This window comes from Astatotilapia calliptera, chromosome 23, assembly GCF_964374335.1.
Source record: "Astatotilapia calliptera chromosome 23, fAstCal68.1, whole genome shotgun sequence".
Classification (NCBI taxonomy): domain Eukaryota; kingdom Metazoa; phylum Chordata; class Actinopteri; order Cichliformes; family Cichlidae; genus Astatotilapia; species Astatotilapia calliptera.
In genome coordinates this window covers 22,166,183-22,172,484 of record NC_137443.1, presented here as the reverse complement: position 1 = coordinate 22,172,484, position 6,302 = coordinate 22,166,183, and positions in this window count along the sequence as shown.

The following is a 6,302-nucleotide window of genomic DNA, read 5'->3' as shown; positions in this document are numbered from 1 at the left end:
ACTAATTTAAAGTAACTTACCCAACACTGGTTTTCACCGATTGAGAGAAAGCTAACTATACCGCTATTTGTAATGGCAGCCGCCATTTCACTTGTAGTCGTTGGAGATGCTAGTTCTCTACATTGGAGAACTGGCTGAAAATGTGTGGTCAATGCTTACATATGAAACAAGAATTACATGTTATCTTCTCTTCCTATGTACAAGAATAACTGGCTATAACTGGTATAGGTCCTCCCACATTCCAAAGACATGCATTTAGTCATGATAGGTTAATTGGAAACTCTAAAATTGCCCATTGGTGTGAATGTGAGTGCAAATGGTTGTCTGTGTCTATATCCTAACCCTGTGACGGATAGGTAACCTGTCCACGGTGTACCCTGCCTCTCACCCTAAGACAGCTGGGATAGGCTCGCAACATTGAAAAGGATGGATCGAGATTTTATATTTTAGCACTGCTTACTCTATGCAGGGGTGTCGAACTCCAGGCCTCAAGGGCTGGTGTCCTGCAGGTTCTCACCCTTGGTCAACACACCTGAATCAAATGATTAGTTCATTACCAAGCTTCTGGAGAACTTCAAGACATGTTAGCTGTGTCCCAATTCAGCGACCGCACGCTTCGTAGTACACATTTGTAGACCGATTACGTCACAGTGACGCGACAAAGGGTGTCTCTATTCGAAGTATACGGTGGCCCCTAGAGACGAAGCGCGTACAAACTCCCAAACACTTGCAAACTCCCAAACACTTGCAAACCCCAAAACACAACGTGCTCCAGGACGCTAGGGGCAGTGTTGAGCTTTTGTTACCTAGTAACTACACAAGCCAGGAAGTACCAATGACCGGATTTGGGCTGTATCCCAATTCATGGTCTGCAGCCTTAAAGGCCGCATTTTAAGGCCGATTACGTCACACACTTGACACATGAAAATACAACATTGTGGTATTAATGCGCAGTTGTTTAGAAACCGTTATGCTGTCTTGGCGAACTATATTTGTAACTTACAAAATGTAGTCACCGTAACATAAAAATCTGCTTGACATTTTAACTTCCAAAGAACCTCGGTTTAACTTGATGTTGCAAATTCCATAAAAACCTCACAATTAATGAACAATTCTAGGATGTAGTGAAAGTAAAAAAGTAAATGGCCAAACATAACAGTAAAATGATTTCACGTTTTTGAAAGATTTAAAACATTAAAAATTATAACTGGAACTTAAAATGGAAATGGACCAATTTTTTTTAACATCATTTGGTTGTGCCTGCATGTCATTGTGTGTGTGTGTGTGTGTGTGTGTGTGTGTGTGTGTGTGTGTGTTTTTTTTTTTAATATAATTTAACATAACTTACACAACGGTAGGTTACAGATATTCTTTGCATCATAGGATAATTTACATACAGAGGAGAGGACCAACAGATTTGATTATAACATGTAGCTTTTATGAGCACACTCACATCTCATATGACTTTTACAATTAACCAGGCCCATCCAGATTTTCCCATGCTGACCCATTACCACATTCTGCCACTGTCACTGCAGTACAGGTCAAAATGGTACAGATTTGTACTTTATTTCAAATTGAACCTTTAAAGGGGCATTTCTGGACTTTTAAAGATCAGTATTATACTTTTAAGGGAACATTTTTAAAAAATGTACCTATAGGTACAAAAATGTTCTTCTCTCGTACCTCTATTTCTGAGAGTGCAGCGATACAACGAAGGCTGTCCCAATTCAAAGGCAGCTCGAAATGCGGCCCTCAAATGCGCCCTTAATTTCCCTGAATTTTAAGGGTGGGTCGGTGTAGACTTTATGGCCCAACATATCCCAGATTTCATAGCGCGGCGGTGGTGTGGATAATTTCGCCGAAAAAAACGGCGGAAGAGTAAACTTTCATAAGTAAGTACTGAATATTATGTCACTTATTTATGCGCAAATGTTTGTATAATGAAGAACATTAAAACATTACTGTTGGCCACATGTCGGGAAAGTTATGTGACATTATCGATGTTTGTACTAACTTGGTTTTAAAGCCTTTACTTCAAAATATACGCCGTTCAAAAGTTGACTTTAATCTTACAGAGAATGTGATGATTTTATGGATAATTAACACTGGCAGTCCCAGGCTTCTACCTTTCTACCTTTAAAACCCGCCACCAGCCAAATGGCTGGTAGGCTTTTAGCTAAGCTTTAGCTTCAGGCAAGTGGAAGCTAAATTGGCTAGTCATTCATATGTAAATTGGGTTGTTACCTGGGAATTCTGGAGGGAGGGGAGTGGGGGTGTGTGGATGAGGGGGTGGGGGAGCTGCTAAAAGCGGTGAGCTTCCTTTTGTTTCATCTTGATGCATTCTTAATCATCCAGGGAAACAAATCTCCAAAAGTCACCAACTTGGAGTGTTTCAGTTTGCCATCTTAGGGAGAAATCAACACACATGGGTGTATGTCCTTTGTTGCTGAGATTTATTGATAAAAACAGTACAAAAAATCAACCATTTGTACACATTTTTACAAATAATTATAAAAAGTGAGTGAGTACATTTCAACATTTTCAGCAATCACTCACAATCCTGGCACTGCCATGGTATCTGTAGTCTGCATTTACCACATGTGTATCTGTTGCAGTGAACACATCGCACAGTGGCATGATTGTTCTTGCAATTGTGTTTGACCTGACACATGGCTCTTTTTCCAGGGCTCGGTGTGGAGGGTTGTGTCAAAGGCAACTGTTCTTTTCTTGCCTTCTTCGCAGCTACATGAGAGTGAGCTAACTCCCTTGCAAGCTCCACCAGGAAGTCCACCCGTCTTTCCTTCGTCCCGGAGCATGCTTGATACAGCACATGTGCATTCAGTGCTGCCATGTCAATCATGTTATAAAACACGGCAACTGGCCAGCGCCGTGTTCCTCTGCGGACAGTGTACTCCCGAACCATCTGGTCCATCTGGACCATCTGGGTTTTGTGCCTCGCCCCGCGCTGAAACACAAAAACGTGCTCCCCAGGATGGAAGCTGGCTCCAGCAGGTTTGTGAGGACCTCAGAGCTCAGCTTCAGGGCCTGCAGGGGGATGTCTGATCACAGCTACAGCTGCAGTTATTATATGATATAGCTGTTTACAACTAACATTTAAACTCTCCATTCCTTCAACCTCTGCTGCCACGCTGACGGCGTATGCGGCCAAACGGAAGAAGACAGTCTATATTCTTAGCAGCATGCACGGCGTGGTTCAGACTGATAACACTACCAAAAGGAAGCCAAACACTGTCACCCTTTACAACAAAACAAAGTGTGGCGTGGATGTGATGGACCAGATGGTTCGGGAGTACACTGTCCGCAGAGGAACACGGCGCTGGCCAGTTGCCGTGTTTTATAACATGATTGACATGGCAGCACTGAATGCACATGTGCTGTATCAAGCATGCTCCGGGACGAAGGAAAGACGGGTGGACTTCCTGGTGGAGCTTGCAAGGGAGTTAGCTCACTCTCATGTAGCTGCGAAGAAGGCAAGAAAAGAACAGTTGCCTTTGACACAACCCTCCACACCGAGCCCTGGAAAAAGAGCCATGTGTCAGGTCAAACACAATTGCAAGAACAATCATGCCACTGTGCGATGTGTTCACTGCAACAGATACACATGTGGTAAATGCAGACTACAGATACCATGGCAGTGCCAGGATTGTGAGTGATTGCTGAAAATGTTGAAATGTACTCACTCACTTTTTATAATTATTTGTAAAAATGTGTACAAATGGTTGATTTTTTGTACTGTTTTTATCAATAAATCTCAGCAACAAAGGACATACACCCATGTGTGTTGATTTCTCCCTAAGATGGCAAACTGAAACACTCCAAGTTGGTGACTTTTGGAGATTTGTTTCCCTGGATGATTAAGAATGCATCAAGATGAAACAAAAGGAAGCTCACCGCTTTTAGCAGCTCCCCCACCCCCTCATCCACACACCCCCACTCCCCTCCCTCCAGAATTCCCAGGTAACAACCCAATTTACATATGAATGACTAGCCAATTTAGCTTCCACTTGCCTGAAGCTAAAGCTTAGCTAAAAGCCTACCAGCCATTTGGCTGCTCTCCGGGTTTTAAAGGTAGAAAAGCCAAATGGCTGGGCTCTGGGCCTTCCTAGTGTTAAAGTCAGTCATATATCCACAAACACAACAAGCTGAAAGTCAGTGATGCTGCTCGGTTTGCAGTCCTGAATATCACGGCACAAGCAGGATCCACTGCACTGTTAATGTTAGCTATGTTATATTGCTGCCTCTGTTCGGTGGTGTCGAGCCAAACGGACTTTGACGTGTGTTTGAACGAGCTGACGGTTCACTCGTTAAGCTGAAAGAAAGATGCTTTAATCACAGGAGTCACACTTGTGTCCACTGTGTCATCTGGGAACTCTTCTTGTTTCGTAATAACACAATCCTCCTTCTTTTGTGCTGTTTTGTAGCAGTGTATACACCCGAGACTGTCACCTGCGCTCTCTCTCTGTTTCTTTCTCTCTGATTGTGTAACAAAAGTATGAACATTCATTTATAAGTTACACTTGTGTTTGAATCCTGCAGCTTATCACACATTTGATTTCCATGTGTGACAACTGCAAGTGTCCAGAGTGAGGACAGACTGAGGGACCCACTGCTGCACATCATCTGTGAGTAGGGATGGGTATCGAAAACCGGTTCTTGTTGAGAACCGGTTCCCACTGTTTCAATTCCTTGGAATCGTTTGCCACTTTTAAAAACGATTCCCTTATCGATTCCAGTCGCCCCGAATGACGTCATCACGTTGAGTAGCGTCTTTTACCCAGTAGGAAACACGGCGCCTGAGCGGCGCAAACGCTCAAAAGTTTGGTTACACTTTCTGAGAAAGGATGACAACAGGGCAACGTGCAATACTTGCAAAGTAGAGATTTCATCAAAGGGAGGAAACACTACGAATATGCAAAGGCATTTGCTCAAAAAACACGCGATTGCTTTCAACGAATGTCGTGTTTTTGATCCGCTCCGGACTAGCGAAGCTCAACCCAGCAGCAGCGGTAGCGTTTCCACGTCCTCTCCCGTTAATACTGCAGGTAACTAATCAATTAGCATTGCATATTATGTTAGCGCGATTTACCTTATTACAAAACCTGCTATTACTGTGCGTTGCATTTAGGTGACCATGATGAGAGAGACAGAGTCTGGCTGGCTCAGATGCTGGCAGTTCTCGCTGCAGTCTACCGGTAGCGTCTCCTTTCAGGCCAGGATAGACGAATGTCACCCAGCAGTGTCTAAGTTTGTGGTCAAAGGCTTGCACCCATTTGCCACAGCAGATGCCCCCGATTTCACTTTGGTAAGTGAATGTGTTTCATTGTAGGCAGGGACATTACTGGATATTCTTGTGTAATTGCTACAGAATAATTTATGTTAAACTTTGTTATTGCTACAGGAGAATATTAATTTTATTATTTTACATATACGTTTTTTTTCCTGGGGACCCTGTGACACCCCATTGAAGAGCCGTAGGCTGTGGATCTCTTAAGATCTCACTGTTGGGTTTGTAAGGCCATGTTACTCCTAAATTTCTATCTTGTTCAAAGAGAGGATATAAAACAAAGTTCTAAGCTAATCGAACTTAGTGTTCTCCTTTTTAAAAAAAAAAGAATCGATAAGAGAATCGATAAGGAATCGAATCGTTAAACAGAATCGAAAATGGAATCGGAATCGTTAAAATCTTATCAATACCCATCCCTATCTGTGAGGCTTTCCACCCCTGATGATCCACCAGGACAAACTCAGCAGTGTGTGAGGAAGAGGAGGAGGAAGAGCCAGCAGCAGCTGACAGATGGAGAGAATAGACAGACTGTTCCCTGTTTGTGAAGGACTGCTAGAAAAGTTTAATATAACTAATTGTCTGTCCTGAATCAGTCTTATTAGGTAATGTTCAAATAATTTTATCATTGCAGTGTTTTCAGTGTGGGAGAAAGTACTCAGGACCTTCAAGTTACACACTATGAAAGGCAGCAACAAGTGTAATATTCAGAAACCTAAAGTATGTATCAGCAGCAGAATGGACCTAAAAATAAATGTTTGTTCCAGTTCTATGAAGCTTTGAGTGTTTTGGATTAGTAGCACTGCTGTGTTTGTTGCATCATATTGTTGTAATTGTTTATATGCTTTATATATTCTGAGGTAAGTTGATCTATAGTGTTACATCATATTCTATAAGGATGTTATGTGTTTGTAGACTTTCTGCCCAGTTTGAACCATTTATCAGAAGTCAGCCTGTTTAAGGCTCTGATATCTATTCTGTATGACTTAAAGCAGTT